This window comes from Papio anubis, chromosome 1, assembly GCF_008728515.1.
Source record: "Papio anubis isolate 15944 chromosome 1, Panubis1.0, whole genome shotgun sequence".
In the NCBI taxonomy this organism is placed as follows: domain Eukaryota; kingdom Metazoa; phylum Chordata; class Mammalia; order Primates; family Cercopithecidae; genus Papio; species Papio anubis.
Window position 1 is genome coordinate 50,997,926 of NC_044976.1, and position 17,342 is coordinate 51,015,267.

A 17,342-nucleotide genomic window follows, 5' to 3' on the forward strand; every position below is an offset into this window, starting at 1 on the left:
CTGGCGAACATGGTGAAACCCTGTCTTTACTAATAATACAAAAATTAGCCAGGTGTGGTGGCATGTGACTGTAGTCCTAGCTACTTGGGAGGCTGGCGCATGAGAATCACTTGAACCTGGGAGGTGGAGGTTGCAGTGAGCCCAGATTGCACCACTGCACTCCAGCCTGGGTGAAAGAGTGAGACTCTGTCTTTAAAAAAAAAAAAAAAGACTTACCATGCAATCCAGCAATTTCACTTCTGGGTATATACCCAAAATAATTGAAAGCATGGTCTCAAAGAGATATGTGTACATCCGTGTTCATAGGAGAATTATTCACAATAGCTAAAACGTGGAAACAATCCCAAGTGTCCATTGGTGTATGAATGGATAAACAAAATGTGGTATATCCACATATTCAGCCTTAAAAAGGAAGGAAATTCTGCAATATGCCACAATGTGGATGAACGTTGGGGATGTTATGGTAAGTGAAATAAGCCAATCACAAAAATATATATACTGTATGATTCCACTTTTATTAGGTGATTAGAGCAGTCAAAATCATAGACACATTCCATCCTGGCTAACCCGGTGAAACCCCATCTCTACTAAAAAATACAAAAAACTAGCCGGGTGAGGTGGCGGGCGCCTGTAGTCCCAGCTACTCGGGAGGCTGAGGCAGGAGAATGGCGTAAACCCGGGAGGCGGAGCTTGCAGTGAGCTGAGATCCGGCCACTGCACTCCAGCCTGGGCAACAGAGCAAGACTCCGTCTCAAAAAAAAAAAAAAAAAAAAATCATAGACACAGAAAGTAGGATGGTAGTTGCCAGAGGCTGTGGGGAGGGGAGACTAAGGAGTTATCATTTAATTGGCATAGAGTTTCAGTTTTATCAGATGAAGAAAGTGGGGTGGGTGCAGTGGTTCATGCCTATAATCCCAGCACTTTGGGAGGCTGACACAGGTGGGTCTCTTGAGGCCAGGAGTTCAAGACCAGCCTGGGCAACATAGTAAAACCCCATCTCTACAAAAAAATTTTTAAAAATAAGCCAGTCACGCTGGCATGCACCTGTAGTCCCAGCTACTTGGGAGGCTGAGGCACATGAATCCCTTGAGCCCAGGAGTTGAGGCTGCAGTGAGCTCTGACTGTGCCACTGAACTCCAGCCTGTATGACAGAGCAAGACCCTGCCTCTAAAAAAAATCATTTTAAAAAATCCTGGAGATAGATGATGGTGATGGTTGCACCACAATATGGATATAGTTGACAACACTGAACTGTACACTTTAAAATGATTAATGTAGTAATTTTTTTTTTTTTTTTTGAGACAGAGTTACACTCGTCGCCTAGGCTGGAGTGCAATGGCGCGATCTCGGCTCACTGCAACCTCCACCTCCTGGGTTCAAGCGATTCTCCTGCCTAAGTAGCTGGGATTACAGGCATGTGCCACCACATCCGGCTAGTTTTGTATTTTTAGCAGAGATGGGGTTTTACCATGTTGGCCAGGCTGGTCTTGAACTCCTGACCTCAGGTGATCTGCCTACCTCAGCCTCTCAAAGTGCTGGGATTACAGGCGTGCGCCACTGCATCCGGCCAACATAGTAAATTGTATATTATGTGTATTTCTACCACTTTTTTTTGAGGCAGGGTATTGGTCTGTCATCCAGACAGAGGCACAACCACAGCTCACTGTAGCCTCGATCTCCCAGCCTCCAGCCATCCTCTCACCTCAATTTTTTAATTTTTTGGAGAGAAGACAAGGTCTCACTATGTTGTCCAGGTTGGTCTTGAACTTCTGGGCTCAAGCAATCCTCTGGCCTCAGCCTCCCAAAGTGCTGGGATTACAGGCATGAGCCACTGCACCTGGCCCTTATCACAATTTTTTAAATGAGAGGAAACTGTTATGCAGTCTGATAGAGTTCTGGAGCTATAAAGTTCTATCCCTTCAAGGATCTCTCAGAAGTGTAAACAGATAATAATATAATTGCCACAATAAGGATATGTTTAAAGTATTATGAGTACACAAATAAGAGATCATTGAGGCCGGGCGCGGTGGCTCACGCCTGTAATCCCAGCACTTTGGGAGGCCGAGGCGGGCGGATCACAAGGTCAGGAGTTCGAGACCACAGTGAAACCCCGTCTCTACTAAAAATACAAAAAAATTAGCCGGGCGCAGTGGCGGGCGCCTGTAGTCCCAGCTACTTGGGAGGCTGAGGCAGGAGAATGGCAGGAACCCGGGAGGCGGAGCTTGCAGTGAGCCGAGATCGCGCCACTGCACTCCAGCCAGGGGAACAGAGCGAGACTCCGTCTCAAAAAAAAAAAAAAAAAAAAGAGATCATTGATTTTGCGGGGGAGAGAATAACTTTAGTAGTGAAAGAATGATCAACAAAAATTTGGGGCCTAGTGCAATGGCTCCTACCTGTAATCCTAGCACTTTGGAAGGCCAAGGCCAGGGCAGATCACTGGAGTCCAGGAGTTCGAGACCAGCCTGGGCAACATGGCGAAACCCCATCTCTACTAAAAATACAAAAAATTAGCCAGGCACATAGTGGCATGTGCCTGTGGTCCCAGCTACTCAGGAGGCTGAGGTGGGAGGATCGTCTGAACCCAGGATGGAGAGGTTGCAGTGAGCCAAGATGGTACCACTGCACTCCAGCCTGGGTGACAGAGTGAGACCCTGTCTCCAAAAAAAAGATAGTAAAAGACATTTGAGTCTTGAAGGGTGAGTGGACTTAGCCAGGTAGAGGAAACAGCATTCAAGACACAGAAGAGAAAAGGGGCAAGGCACAATTTGGGAACCTGCGGATAGTTGGCATCTGGGGGTGGGGGGACAAGGTATAGGAAATGGTACTGAGGAGATGAGCAGGGCAAGATCATGAGGCCAGTAATACACTTATGCTTAACTGAAAAGGTAGTCCTTCAAGGATAATGATGTAGTTATATTTGAATATTTAAAATATCCTGTTTCCTTCTGGAGAGGAAACAGCAGTGTGTGGAAAAGAATAAAAGAGCCAAACTGAAAGCGGGAGAAACAGTAAGGGATTATTGCAGAAAATCAGGTGAGAGATTATATAAATAGAAGCAGTAGGCCAGCACGGTGGCTCACACCTGTAATCCTAGCACTTTGGGAGGCCGAGGTGGGTGGATCACTTGAGCTCAGGAGTTGGAGACCAGCCTGGCCAACATGGTGAAACCCCATCTCCACTAAAAATACAAAATTAGCCAGTCATGGTGGTGTGCACCTGTAATCCCAGCTACTCGGGAGCCTGTGGCACAAGAATCACTTGAACTCAGGAGGCAGAAGTTGCAGTGAGCTGAGGTCACGCCACTGCACTGAAAACAAACAAACCAAAAAAAAGAAGCAGTAGGAATGGAAAAAGGGGCAGATTAGAGAGATATTAGTGATAGAATCAGTTAAGACAAATAATTTATTAAATGTGTTGCGGGTAGTGGAGATGAAGGTTTTCATGTAGAAGAGGTCATTCTCCAGGGAGATTTCACTAGTACCAGCTAGTTGTTTCAATTCTGAGCAGCCAGTAGTGGCTGCTGGTGTGCAGTTTAGAAAAAGAGCCTAAAGCCCAACCTAGGCACAACAAGAAAAACTAGTGAATTAGTAATGTCCACAATGGATGCAGAATAGGAGAGCACTGACACATGACAAATGCTTAACACTCCTACTCTCAGGCAGGGGAAACTTAAGAAGGTACTGTGTTTTGATGAATACATATGATGTGTTTCCATTTTTTGAAATTCCAGAACAGGAAAAATTAATCTTTGTTGATAGAAGTCAGAATAGTGGTTATCTCTGTGGAGGTATAGATATGGACAGGAAAAGATATGGGAACCTTCTAGAGAGTTGGAAATTAACTAGATCTTACTGAGTCATGGTCACACATGTGTATACTTATGTGAACATCCATTGAGTTATACTCTTAAATTTTATACTCCTCACTGTACAAATGTTTTATGTCAATAAAAAAGTGAAAAATGGGCCAGACATGGTGGCTCACGCCTGTAATCCCAGCACTTTGAGAGGCTGAGGCAGATGGATCACTTGAGGTCAGGAGTTTGACACCAGCCTGGCCAACAAGGTGAAACTCCGTCTCTACTAAAAATACAAAAATTAGCCAGGCGTAGTGGCGCAGGCCTGTAGTCTAAGCTACTTGAGAGGCTGAGGCAGGTGGATCACTTGAGGTCAGGGGTTTAACACCAGCCTGGCCAACACGGTGAAACTCCGTCTCTACTAAAAATACAAAAATTAGCCAGGTGTAGTGGTGCAGGCCTGTAGTCTAAGCTACTTGAGAGGCTGAGGCAGGAGAATCGCTTCAATCCAGGAACCAGAGGTTGCAGTGAGCCAAGATCACGCCACTGCACTCCAGCCTGGGCAACAGAGAGAAACTTCATCTAAAAAAAAAAAGTGACAAATGTTAATAGTTAATACATGTTAAACATATAATAAATGTTTAAGGAATGGCAAGTAATCTGATATCACATACAGAGAGGAAGAAAAAAATGGTTTGCAGAAAACTGGGAGATAAAGTTGGAGAGATGGAATGACAATAGATTGTAAAAGGGCCTATGCAGTGGCTCACACCTGTAATCCCAGCACTTTGGAAGGCTGAGGTGGGCAGATCACCTGAGGTCAGGAGTTCGAGACCAGCCTGGCCAACATGGTGAAACCCTGTCTCTACTAAAAATACAAAAATTAGCTGAGTGTCGTGGTGGGTGCCTGTAATCCCAGCTACTCAGGAGGCTGAGGCAGGAGAATTACTTGAACCCAGGAGGCGGAGGTACAGTGAGCTGAGATCACGCCATTGCACTGCAGCCTCGGTGACAGAGCAAGACTCAGTCGCAAAAAAAAAAAAAAAAAAGGTCTTGGGAGCCATATTAAGTCACTTGGACTTTGGACTTGATCCTGCAAACATTCGGGGGAGCATCCAAAGTTTTGAAGTAGGGGAAATATGTGCTTGTATCTCTGTTTTGGAAAGTAAACTGGAGGCAGTGCAGAGTCGGCTTTGAAGGGAGGAAGATGGAGAACAGATTCTCTGACCCAGATAGGATCTCAAACCCCATATCTTGTTGGCTAGAGGAATATCAGTTTTATATTAATCCTTGGAAATCATGAAAGGGAAGAGAATTTAATAGTTACCTATGAAAGCACTTGATGAGTAACTTCAGTAAACTTCAAATCTTTTTATTTAAAATAACATAACTGCCCGGGCACGGTGGCTAACACCTGTAATCCCAGCACTTGGGGAGGTCGAGGTGGGCGGATCATGAGGTCAGGAGATCAAGACCATCCTGGCTAACACGGTGAAACCCCGTCTCTACTAAAAATTCGAAAAATTAGCCCGGTGTGGTGGCGGGCGCCTGTAGTCCCAGCTACTCGGGAGGCTGAGGCAGGAGAATAGTGTGAACCCGGGAGGCAGAGCTTACAGTGAGCGGAGATTGCACCACTGCACTCCAGCCTGGGCGACAGAGCGAGAATCGTCTCAAAATAAATAAATAAAATAAAATAACCACATTGCAAAATTTTGAACCCATAGAAAAATGACATAAATTACCCACAATCCCACCATAGTACTGTTTGGTATACTGGATTTCCTACCATTCTCTTTTTTCTTTTTAACAGCTCTTCAAGACGAGGCAGCTGGCCTATGCTGATAGGAGGGTACCATGGTCTAGGTCAGATCTGGAGAGACATAACCAAAAGTAGTCACTAAGCTTATTTTGGCAGGAGCAAGACAAAATTTAAATAAAAACCAAGTCAGAAATATGTGTCAAAATGAGCAAGCGGGCCAGGCACAGTGGCTTCTGCCTATGATCCCAACACTTTGGGAAGCCAAGGCAGGAGGATTGCTTGAGCCTAGGAGTTTGAGACCAGCTTGGGCAGCATAGCGAGACCCAGTCTCTAAATAAAAATTTAAAAAATTAGCTGGGTGTAGTGGCACACCCCTAGTTTAAGCTACTCCAGAGGCTGAGGCGGGAGGATCACTTGAGCCTAGGAGTTTATTACAGTGAGCTATTATTGCACCACTACACTTCAGTCTGGACCACAAAGTGAGACCCTGTCTCAAGTGGGGAAAAAAAAAAAAGAAGGAGGCAAAGAGCAAAGATACAAAGGTGGAAAAGTTCAAGAGTGCTATAGAAAGGGCCGGGGAAGTAGAGATAATTAATATATACAAAAACATAGAAAGAATGGCTTATACCTAGTATTTGCTAGCACAACAAGGTGACTATAGTCAAAATAATTCAATTGTACATTTAAAAATAACTAAAAGAGTAAAATTGGATTGTTTATAACATAAAGGATAAATACTTGAGGTAATAGATACCCCATTTACCCTATATGATTATTACACATTGCATGCCTGTATCGAAATATTTCAGGTGACTCACAAATATATACCCTTACTATGTACTCACAAAAATTAAAAATTAGTGTTATAGGCTAACCAGGCATGGTAGCATGTGCCTGTAGTCCCAGCTACTCAGGAGACTGAGGCAAGAGGATCCCTTGAACCTAGAAGTTTGAGGCTGCAGTGAGAGTTGTGATTGTGCACTGCACTCCAGCCTGCAGTCTCCAGCAAGAATCCATCTCTAAAAATAAAAAAGAGTGCTATAGGCTGAATGTTGGTGTCCCCCCAAAATTCATATTTTGGAACCTAATACCCAGTGAGATAGTATTAAGAGATGGGGTCTTTTGGGAAGTGATTAAGTCATGAAGGTTTCATCCTCATGAATGGAATTAGTGTCCTTATAAAAGGAGGTGGAAGGAAACTGTCTTGCCCCTTTCACCATGTGAAGGTGCAGCAAGAAAGTGCCATCTTTGAAGGAGAGAGTAAACCTTCTTCAGACACTGAATCCGCTGACACCTTGACCTTGGACTTTATGGCTTCCAGTATTGCTCCAGTGAGCAATACATTTCTATTGTTTATAATACCCAGACTAAGGTATTTTGTTGCAGCAGTTAAACAGACTAAGAGAGAGAGCTATCCATGGCAGATGTTATAGTTTGGCTCTGTGTCCCCACCCAAAACTCACCTCGAATTGTAGTTCCCATAATCCCATGTGTGATGGGAGGGACCCATTGGGAGGTATTTGAATCATGGGGGGCAGTTACCTTCATGCTGTTCTTGTGACAGTGAGTGATTTCTCACAAGATCTGATGGTTTTATAAGGAGCTTTTTCCCCTTTTGCTTGTCACTTCTCCTTGCTGCTGCCATGTGAAGAAGGATTTGCTTACCCTTCCGCCATGACTGTAAGTTTCCTGAGGCCTCCCCAGCCATGCTGAACTGTGAGTCAATTAAACCTCTTTCCTGGCTGGGCGCGGTGGCTCACCCCTGTAATCCCAGCACTTTGGGAGGCTGAGGCAGGCAGATCACTCATGGTCAGAGGTCGAGACCATCACAGCCCAGCATGGTGAAACCCCATCTCTACTAAAAAGAATGTAAAAAATTAGCCAGGTGTGGTGGCATGCACCTGTAGTCCCAGCTACTTGGGAAGCTGAGGCAGGGGAATGGCTTGAACCCGGGAGGTGTAGGTGGCAGTGAGCCAAGATTGTGCCAATGCACTCCAGCCTGGTGACAGAGCAAGACTCTATCTAAAGTAATATATATATATTTTTTTAAGGAGAACCTCTTTCCTTTATAAATTACTCAGTCACAGGTATGTCTTTTTTTTTTTTTTTTTTTTTTTTTGAGGTGATCTCCCTGTCGCCCAGGCTGGAGTGCAGTGGCGGGATCTCAACTCACTGCAAGCTCCGCCCTGCGGGTTCACGCCGGTATTCTCCTGCCTCAGCCTCCCGGTAGCTGGGACTACAGCGTCCATACATCAGCCCGGCTAGTTTTGTATTTAGTAGAGGCCAGGGTTTCACCCGTGTTAGCCAGGATGGTCTCGATCTCCTGACCTCATGATCCACCCATCTCGGCCTCCCAAAGTGCTGGGATTACAGGCTTGAGCCACCGCGCCCGGCCGACAGGTATGTCTTTATTAGCAGTGTAAGAACAGACTAATACAGTAGGGATGGCGATATGTGTGGGGAAATGCCTACTGCATGTTGTGGGGCTGAGTATGACTGCTTAATGGTGCTAAACTGGATGGTTGTAACCATAATTATTTTCGCCTCTTTTCATTTCACCTTAAATCATAAGCATTTCCCCTTAAATCATAAGCATTTCCCATGTTGTTCTATAGCTTTCATAAATACCTGTTTTTCCAGAGGTTAAATTTCATTTCATTCCTTTTAACAATTTTTTGTTTTCTTTTCATTAGCCTTTTACTCCTAAGTCTTTTGTAAAATTATTTTTAACTTATAGCAATGCAAGAATATAAAATTTTTAAAATTATTATTATTTTTGAGACAGAGTCTCGCTCTGTCACCCAGGCTGGAGTACAGTGGCACCATCTTGGCTCACTGCAACCTCCGTCTCCCAGATTCAAGTGATTCCCATACCTCAGCCTCCTGAGTAGCTGGGATTACAGGTATGCACCACCACACCTAGCTAATTTTTGTATTTTTAATAGAGACAGGGTTTCACCATGTTGGCCAGGCTAGTCTCAAACGCCTGGCTTCAAGCGATCCGTCTGTCTCGCCTCCCAAAGTGCTGGGATTATAGACATGAGCCACCGTGCCCAGCCTAAAAAAATTATTTTTAGCAAAAGGACTTTTATGTTTGTAAACGTTTACTTGCCTGATGTTTTTAAACTTTTAAAATTAAACTGTTTTTCTGATTATAAAAGTATTAAAGGTCTTTTACAGAAAATCTGGAAAACATAGGAAAACATAAGGAAAAAAATAATGATAACAATAATCCGGCCGAGCGCGGTGGCTCAAGCCTGTAATCCCAGCACTTTGGGAGGCCGAGACAGGAGGATCACTAGGTCAGGAGATCGAGCCCATCCTGGCTAACCTGGTAAAATCCTGTCTCTACTAAAAAATACAAAAAACTAGCCGGGCGAGGTGGCGGGCGCCTGTAGTCCCAGCTACTCGGGAGGCTGAGGCAGGAGAATGGCGTAAACCCGGGAGGCGGAGCTTGCAGTGAGCCGAGATCCGGCCACTGCGCTCTAGCCTAGCCTGGGCCACAGAGCCAGACTCCGTCTCAAAAAAAAAAAAAAGCCACATATGTTTAGGCCGGGTGCGGTGGCTCAAGCCTGTAATCCCAGCACTTTGGGAGGCGAGGCGGGTGGGATCCGCGAGGTCAGGGAGGTCGAGACCATCCTGGCTAACACAGTGAAACCCGTCTCTACTAAAAAATACAAAACTAGCCAGAAGCGAGGGTGGCTGAGCGCCTGTAGTCCCAGCTACTCGGGAGGCTGAGGCAGGAAGAATGGGCGGGAACCGGGGAGGCGGAGCTTGCAGTGAGCTGAATCCGGCCACTGCACTCCCAGCCTGGGCGACAGAAGCGAGACTCTGTCTCACAAAAAAAAAAAAAAAAAAAAACAATAATCCATAACTCCATTATTTTAAGATCACCAATTTAAATAACCTTTTGGCATATTTTCTTCCAGTCTTTTTTTGAATGCTCTTTAACATGGTTGAGATAATATTTTGTCTATAATTTTTACTTGATGTTTTGCTATATTTTCCCATATCCTTAAGAATGCTTTATAAATACAGTTTTAGCATCTGCAAAATATTACATTAAGAGAAGGTGCCAGAGTTTACTTAACCAGGCCCTTATTGTTGGGCATTTAAGTTACTTCTAATTTTCTGCTATTATAAATAATGCTTTTTGCATAAATGCATAAAGCACTATAAGGTTATTTCCTCAGAGAAAATTCTCAGATGTGGGATTTCTATATCAAGTAGTGTGAAAATTTAAAAGGTTCCTGATATGTACTGCCAAATTGCTTTTTAAGAGGTTTGTACTAAATTCCACTTACACTATTATGTGGGAGAGAAAACCAACTAAACATTCTTAAGCTTTAAAAATGATAAGTTGGCCGGGCGCGGTGGCTCAAGCCTGTAATCCCAGCACTTTGGGAGGCCGAGACAGGCGGATCACGAGGTCAGGAGATCGAGACCATCCTGGCTAACACGGTGAAACCCCGTCTCTACTAAAAATACAAAAAATTAGCCGGGCGCGGTTGTGGGCGCCTGTAGTCCCAGCTACTCGGGAGGCTGAGGCAGGAGAATGGCGGGAACCCGGGAGGCGGAGCTTGCAGTGAGCTGAGACCCGGCCACAGCACTCCAGCCTGAGCGACAGAGCGAGACTCCGTCTCAAAAAAAAAATAAAATAAAATAAAATAAATAAAAATTATAAGCTTCTCAGAATCTCTGGGCAAGGGCTATAGCATTCACACGTGTATTTTCCTTTGAAACGTAAGTATTGCCTGGTAGCATAAAGTCTCAGATTTTGCAAGGAGGAGTTCACACACTTTACTTCCCTTGACATCCCCAAGAACCCGAGAAACATACCTTTTAGTCAGCTAAGTACCCTCACCTTGCAAGCCAACAATATTTTAAAGAGGAATTTCCTTAAAGTTATACAACATCTGGGTGTCTCTAAAATTCCCCAGAGAATAAGATCACTCACAGCTTTGGAGGGAGGATTTCTTTTTTTTTTTTTTTTGAGACGGAGTCTCGCTCTGTCGCCCGGGCTGGAGTGCAGTGGCGCGATCTCGGCTCACTGCAAGCTCCGCCTCCCGGGTTTACGCCATTCTCCTGCCTCAGCCTCCCGAGTAGCTGGGACTACAGGCGCCCACCACCTCACCCGGCTAGTTTTTTCGTATTTTTTAGTAGAGACGGTGTTTCACCGTGTTAGCCAGGATGGTCTCGATCTCCTGACCTCGTGATCCGCCCATCTCGGCCTCCCAAAGTGCTGGGATTACAGGCTTGAGCCACCGCGCCCGGCTGGAGGGAGGATTTCTAAGGGATCCCTGAAGGGATCCTCAGTTCTAGCAGATGGTGTATGCAGCTCTAAATTTTTCTTGTTTGGACAGTCTTTCGTCTAGTTCCAGAGATCCCAGCCTTAGATCTCTCCCAACGTTTTTCTGGGGCCCTCCAGACATCCACAATCTCAAGAGAAATTGCAAGCTTCTCTCCATCTCTCTCTCGCCCATACATGCTCCAGCTCCCCCCACTTTAATTCGCTCTCTCTCCTGTTCTTGTTCTCCCTAGCGTCTCTTCTTTTCCTCTCCTCCCCCAACTGTCTCTCTCCTCTTGCTAAGTGTGCCCTCCTGAGTCTATCTTGTAAATTTCTTTCTAAGCTTTACTTTTAATATTCTCCCTTTCTCTCTCTCCCCTCTCTCCGTTGAGTCTTTGTGTTACTTTTTTCTACTCCCCCAACCCCACTCCACTGTCCTTTTAATTGTCTCAGACTTTTAGTCCTTTCCTTCTCTCCAAAGGGGACATAGCTGACCTTTCCTAAGAGTAGCCTCTTTTTTTGTCCCCAAACTTCTCTCCCCTGGGCTCTTCTATTCTCTTCAAATGGTACACATACTATCCCTGAATTTGCAGGAGTTTCTTTCTGCCTGTTTCACGCCAAATATAGCTTTTTTTTTTTCACACCATGTTACCAAGGAATAATCTTAGTAGACCACTGTTAATCCTTCTAGACCCCACCATGACTTCCTTCTGGTATTTATCCTTATCATACACTCCAAGAAACGATCACTTATATTATGCCCATATTTTCCTCATTCTATCCAAATCAGGATACATAAGAGCAGAAGTCTAAGCCTACTTATAATCACAATAAGATAGGATATTTGAAATCTGGGCTGTCCTCGAAAATCTGGGACATAATGTTGCTATAAATGCCACCTATCCAGAATCCAGCTCTCAAGCAGTTTCATAAGCAAGCACTCTGAACATCCTCAGCATTGTCAGGAAGTTTGTATATTACACTCAGACTGAAAAAGGTTTTCCTCTCATTTTGTCCATTCTGGGAATCAGAATTTTGACTGCACATCAGGTGGGGTCTAGCCATCCAGGTTGCTATCTAGAAATCACCACATAGGGGGATTCTTCACAAAAAGTTTTTGTGAGCTTTTTATGAAGCTCACAAAAATCTTTCACTGAGGCCGGACGCAGTGGCTCACACCTGTAATCCCAGCACTTTGGGAGGCCAAGGTGGGTGGATCATCTGAGGTCAGGAGTTCAAGACTAGCCTGGACAACATGGTGAAACCCCATCTCTACTAAAAATAGAAAAATTAGACGGGTGTGGTGGCAGGTGCCTGTAATCCCAGCTACTTGGGAGGCTGAAGCAGGAGAATCGCTTGAACCCAGGAGGCAGAGTTTGCAGTGAGCTGAGATTGCGCCATGGCACTCCAGCCTGGGTGACAGAACGAGACTACATCTCAAAAAAAAAAAAAAAAAATCTTTCACTGAGAAAGGTTGAACCCAAATCTGAAATGAAAGCATACAGTTTACTACCCATTGATTGATTTGTGCAGAAATCTGTATAAAGATTTCCAAAGGTGGCTTAGTAGGTTCCGTTTTAAACTTTCAGTTCCTCCTCCCTAGAAAGTTAGGGAAACCTCTTAACCAATATGAGTTCCTCCGATCTGAGCTGGACTTTCCTTCTTCCACTATCCAAATTCTGCTGATTCTTTTCTGTCCAGGATATTAATCTAAGTCACCATGGTTGTATATGTTCAAGATTCACTTTAAGTACAGTCTTAATCTTATTTCTGAGGAAGTTTGCTTTCTCCACTAGGTCTGCAAAACTTCCCCTTCTTATTTCCTATTGCCCCTGAAATGACATTTCTCCTTGTGAATTAATATGGGCCTGCCTACCTCTAAGTAATCCTGTTTTTGTCATGTATCTGTATTGCATTTTCTGCCCACTTTTGTCCTCTCCTACAGTGAAGAGAGCATTTTAAACTTTTTTGTTTCCATAGAAGAGTAACTTGCTGGTTGGAAGACCCGAGTTTAACATGGACACCTGGAGAAACATGGAGAGCCTGAGACATCCTGTGTAATTCAGTAAATATCCACCCACTTCCACCCCCACCTTTGCTGGCTACAGCAGCTGGGGAAGTCAGAGGGAATGAGGTTTTTTATGTTTTGTTTTGTTTTGTTTTGGAGATGGAGTTTTGCTCTTGTTGCCCAAGCTGGAGTGCAATGGCATGATCTCGGCTCACTGCAACCTCTGCCTTCTGGGTTGAGGCGATTCTCCTGTGTCAGCCTCCTAAGTATCTGGGATTACAGGCATGCGCCAGCATGCCTAGCTAATTTTTTGCATTTTTAGTAGAAACAGGGTTCCACCATGTTGGCCAGGCTGGTCTCGAACTCCTGACCTTAGGTGATCTACCCGCCTCGGCCTCCCAAAGTGCTGGGATTATAGGCGTGAGCCACCGTGCGCGACCCACCGTGCGCGACCGGAAGAAGTTATTTTTGAACATTTTATGCTGCTCAGTCTTGTGCAGACCGCACATACTGTAGAGTTCATGCACTTTTCTCCCAGTGGTGACTTTCAGCTCTTGCTTTACAAGTTCCAACAAGCTTGGATATTTAGTTTCCATGTCCATAGCAGATCAAAATTAACAATTAGTGGGTGGGGGTTGAGAAGCCAGAATAAGTTAGTTAAAAGCACAGATTCTGGAGTCAAACTGAGTCTTTGAATCCTGTGCTGCTGCTTCCTAACTGTATGACTTTGAAGTATTTAACCTTTTTTTTTTTTTTTTTTTGAGACGGGCTCTCGCTCTCGCCCAGGCAGGAGTGCAGTGGCGCAATCTCCGCTCACTGCAAGCTCCGCCGCCTCCCGGGTTTACGCCATTCTCCTGCCTCAGCCTCCCGAGTAGCTGGGACTACAGGCGCCCGCCACCAGCCTGGCTAATTTTTTTGTATGTTTAGTAGAGACGGGGTTTCACCGTGTTAGCCAGGATGGTCTCAATCTCCTGACCTCGTGATCTGCCCGCCTCGGCCTCCCAAAGTGCTGGGATTACGCCCCCACGCCCGGCCGTATTTAACCTTTTAGCTTCAATTTCCTCATCTGTAAAATGGGAATAATAATAGTAGCTATTTTGCACAGTTGTCATAAAGATTAAATAATTTAATGTATATGAAGTGCCTGCAATTGTAAGTACTATATGAGTATAGAGAGGACACATTGGTAACAGTAGTGATGAGATGTAGCAAAGCAGCAAACCAACCAAAAAAAGCGGTGAAAACAGAGCAATCTAGGATCCAACTGTGTAAGACAGAGAGAGGTTCCCAAACTTTCTCAGCTCAAAGGCACCTTTAGTGTCTCAGTAATTTTTTCATGGTGCCTTCTCCATGCCCTCCCCCGCCCGCCACAAAAAAACCAAAGTAATAATTCTGTTTATTAAGTAGTTAAGTCCAAACAACTTAATCAGTATTTACATCCTAATAATTTACTAACCTTTTGAAATAATAAGTATACAAGTTTTTATTCTTTTCTTTCCTTCTTTTTTGAGATGGAGTCTTGCCCTGTCACCCAGACTGGAGTGCAGTGGCACCATCTAAGCTCACTGCAACCTCTGCCTCCCGGGCTCAAGTGGTTCTCCTGCCTCAGCCTCCCGAGTAGCTGGGATTACAGGCATGTGCCACCACACCCAGCTAATGTTTGTACTTTTAGTAGAGACGGGGTTTTGCCATATTGGCCAGGCTGGTCTCGAACTTCTGACCTCAGGTGATCCACTCGCCTCGGCCTCCCAAAGTGCTGGGATTACAGCCACCATGCCCAGCCTTTTTTTTTTTTTTTTTTTTTTTTGAGATAGAGTCTTGCCCTGTTACCCAGGCTATAGTGCAGTGGTGCAGTCTCGGCTCACTGCAACCTCCACCTTTTTGTAGAGATGGGTTTTGCCATGTTGGCCAGGCTGGTCTCCAGCTCCTGACCTCAAGTGATCCACCCGCCTTGGCCTCCCAAAGTGAGGCACTACACACCACAGTGTCTGCAGGCAGAGGACATAAGGCCGATTCATGCTGACTTCTAGAAGTAAATCAAAAGGAAAACTCCAACTTTCCACACGCAAGTAACAAAATGACCAGAGACAACTCCCTTTGCATCCCACTTTTCTGCGTGGCAGATGAAAAACTGAAAGTACCTGTGATTTGTCCCTGTCCACAACCAATCAGGCTGGTCTCAGGCCAAGTTTTTATTTGCATAGGAGTATAAGTTTGTAACTTCACTTCAGCCTCTGATTGGTCACTTTCTGCAACCAATCAAATGGGTTTAACTTTGTAACTTCATTTCAGCCTCTGATTGGTTGCTTTGTGCAACCAATCAGATTAATCACAGGCCACTACTTCATTTACATAGGGTATACCTCAAGTAACCAATGGGAAGCCCCTAGAGGGTATTTAAATCCCAGAAAATTCTGTAACCAGTTTCCTGAATTCCTATGCTTGGCCTGCTCCCACCCTATGGAGTGTACTTTCGTTTTCAGTAAATCTGCTTTTCTTGCTTCATTCTTTCCTTGCTTTGTGTGTTTTGTCCAATTTTTTCAAGAAGCCAAGAACCTGGGCACCTTCCACTGGTAATAAAATTGCTGGGATTACAGGCATGAGCCACTGTGCCCAGCCAGTTTTTATTATTAAATAGTCATAATTATGTACTAAGGAATATATGTGCCTGTTTAGCAATTCCCTTCTCAAACTTTGGGATCTCATTGTATACTGCTACAGTCATTTCTTGTTCCACAGTGATTTTCACTTGGTACTTGCTTTTTATTACAGCAGCCTCTGAAAACTCAGCTTCAAAAATATCATCCAGAGGCATGTTTAAACCTTGAACTCAAGCTTGTGTGGTATCGGACATATATTGAATTTCCCTCTCCCCGTCTCCCACTCTCTCCCTCTCCCCCTCTCTCCCTCTCCCCCTCTGTCCCTCTCTCCCTCTCCCCCTCTGTCCCTCTCTCCCTCTCTCTCTCTCCAAGATGGAGTCTCGCTGTCTCACCCAGGCTGGAGTGCAGTGGCGCAATCACAGCTCACTACAACCTCTGCCTTCTGGGTTCAAACCATTCTCATGCCTTAGCCTCCCAAGTAGCTAGAGTTACAGGTGTGCGCCAACATGCCCAACTGATTTTTGTAGTTTTTGTAGAGACGGGATTTCGCCATGTTGTCTAGGCTGGTCTAGAACTCCTAGCCTCAAATGATCCACCCGCCTCGGTCTCCCAAAGTGCTGGGATTACAGATATGAGCCACCGCGCCCAGCTTGTATTTCTCTTAAAATGTCAAAATATCCTCTAGAGCCCTGAGTTAGCTAGGGCACCCCAGGGCTCCTCAAAAGGCAGTTTGGGAACCACATGTATAAAAGGGAAATCCCGTAACAAACCCTCAGGATATTAACACAGAACATCACAGAATCACAAATAGTGGTCATGATAATAACTTCCTCACCTGCATTAACCAGCCCCAGTTCCAGGCTGTCTTGGGGGAAGTAAAATGATATGAGAAAATGGCCCTGTTTGATGCTAAAATGTTTGCAGAAAGCAGGCCTAAAAAAAAAGACACCCCACAGGAGAAAAGTTCACGAGAAGAGAAGCAGAAGCCCTAGGCTGAACAGAAAGGAGAAAAAGGCGGCTGCTCCTGCTCCTGAGGAGATGGATGAATGTGAACAGGCACTGGCTGCTGAGCCCAAAGCCAAGACCCCTTTGCTCACTTGTCCAAGAGTACTTTTGTGTTGGATGAGTTTAAGCACAAGTAGTCCAATAAGGACACAATGTGGTGCTGCCGTATTTTCAGGAGCACTGTGATAAGGATGGTTGGTCTGAGTATTGCTTTCCTGAGAAGCTCACCCAGACCTTCTGGAGTTGCAGTCTCATCACTGGAATGTTCCAGCAACTGAACAAACTGAGGAAGAATGCCTTTGCCAGTGCAATCCTCTTTGGAAGCAACAATATCAGCTCCATTTCTGGAGCCTGGGTCTTCACAGGCCAGAAGCTTGCCTTGACCCTGAGTCCAGATTGGCAGGTGGACTTTGAGTCATACACATGGCAGAAACTGGATCCTGGCAGCGAGGAGACCCAGACACTGGTTTGTGAGTACTGTTCCTGGAGAGGGGCCTTCCAGCAGGTGGACTAAGCCTTCAATCAGGGCAAGATCTTCAAATAAACAGCTCTTGCCATTGCCTTGCTGCCTGCACCTGTTCTTTAAGGAGATGGGGATCATTAAAAGAAATTGAATATTGAAAAAAAAAGTTTAATTTAAGGTCAGTTTCTTCCATTTATGAAGACTGAGAAATACCAAGTGCCTACTTAACAAGACTGCCATCCAACATTATTAAAATTTAAAATAAAAATATTGGGCCAGGATTGGTGGCTCACGCCTGTAATCTCAGCATTTTGGAAGGCCAAGGAGGAAGGATTGCTTGAGGCCAGGAGTTCAACACAAGCCTGGGCAGCAAAGCAAGATTCTGTCTCTACAAAAAAATATAAAAAATTAGCTGGGCATGGTG

General features: G+C 44.9%; 1 protein-coding gene and 1 pseudogene across 1 annotated transcript in view; one reads left to right on the top strand and one right to left on the bottom strand.

The window, feature by feature from the left end:
- Positions 1-17,342, bottom strand: part of TUT4 (terminal uridylyl transferase 4) — a 215,133-nt gene that overhangs the window by 135,302 nt on the left and 62,489 nt on the right. The gene's annotated exons all lie outside the window — the stretch shown is intronic.
- Positions 8,000-16,999, top strand: LOC101010772 (annotated as a pseudogene).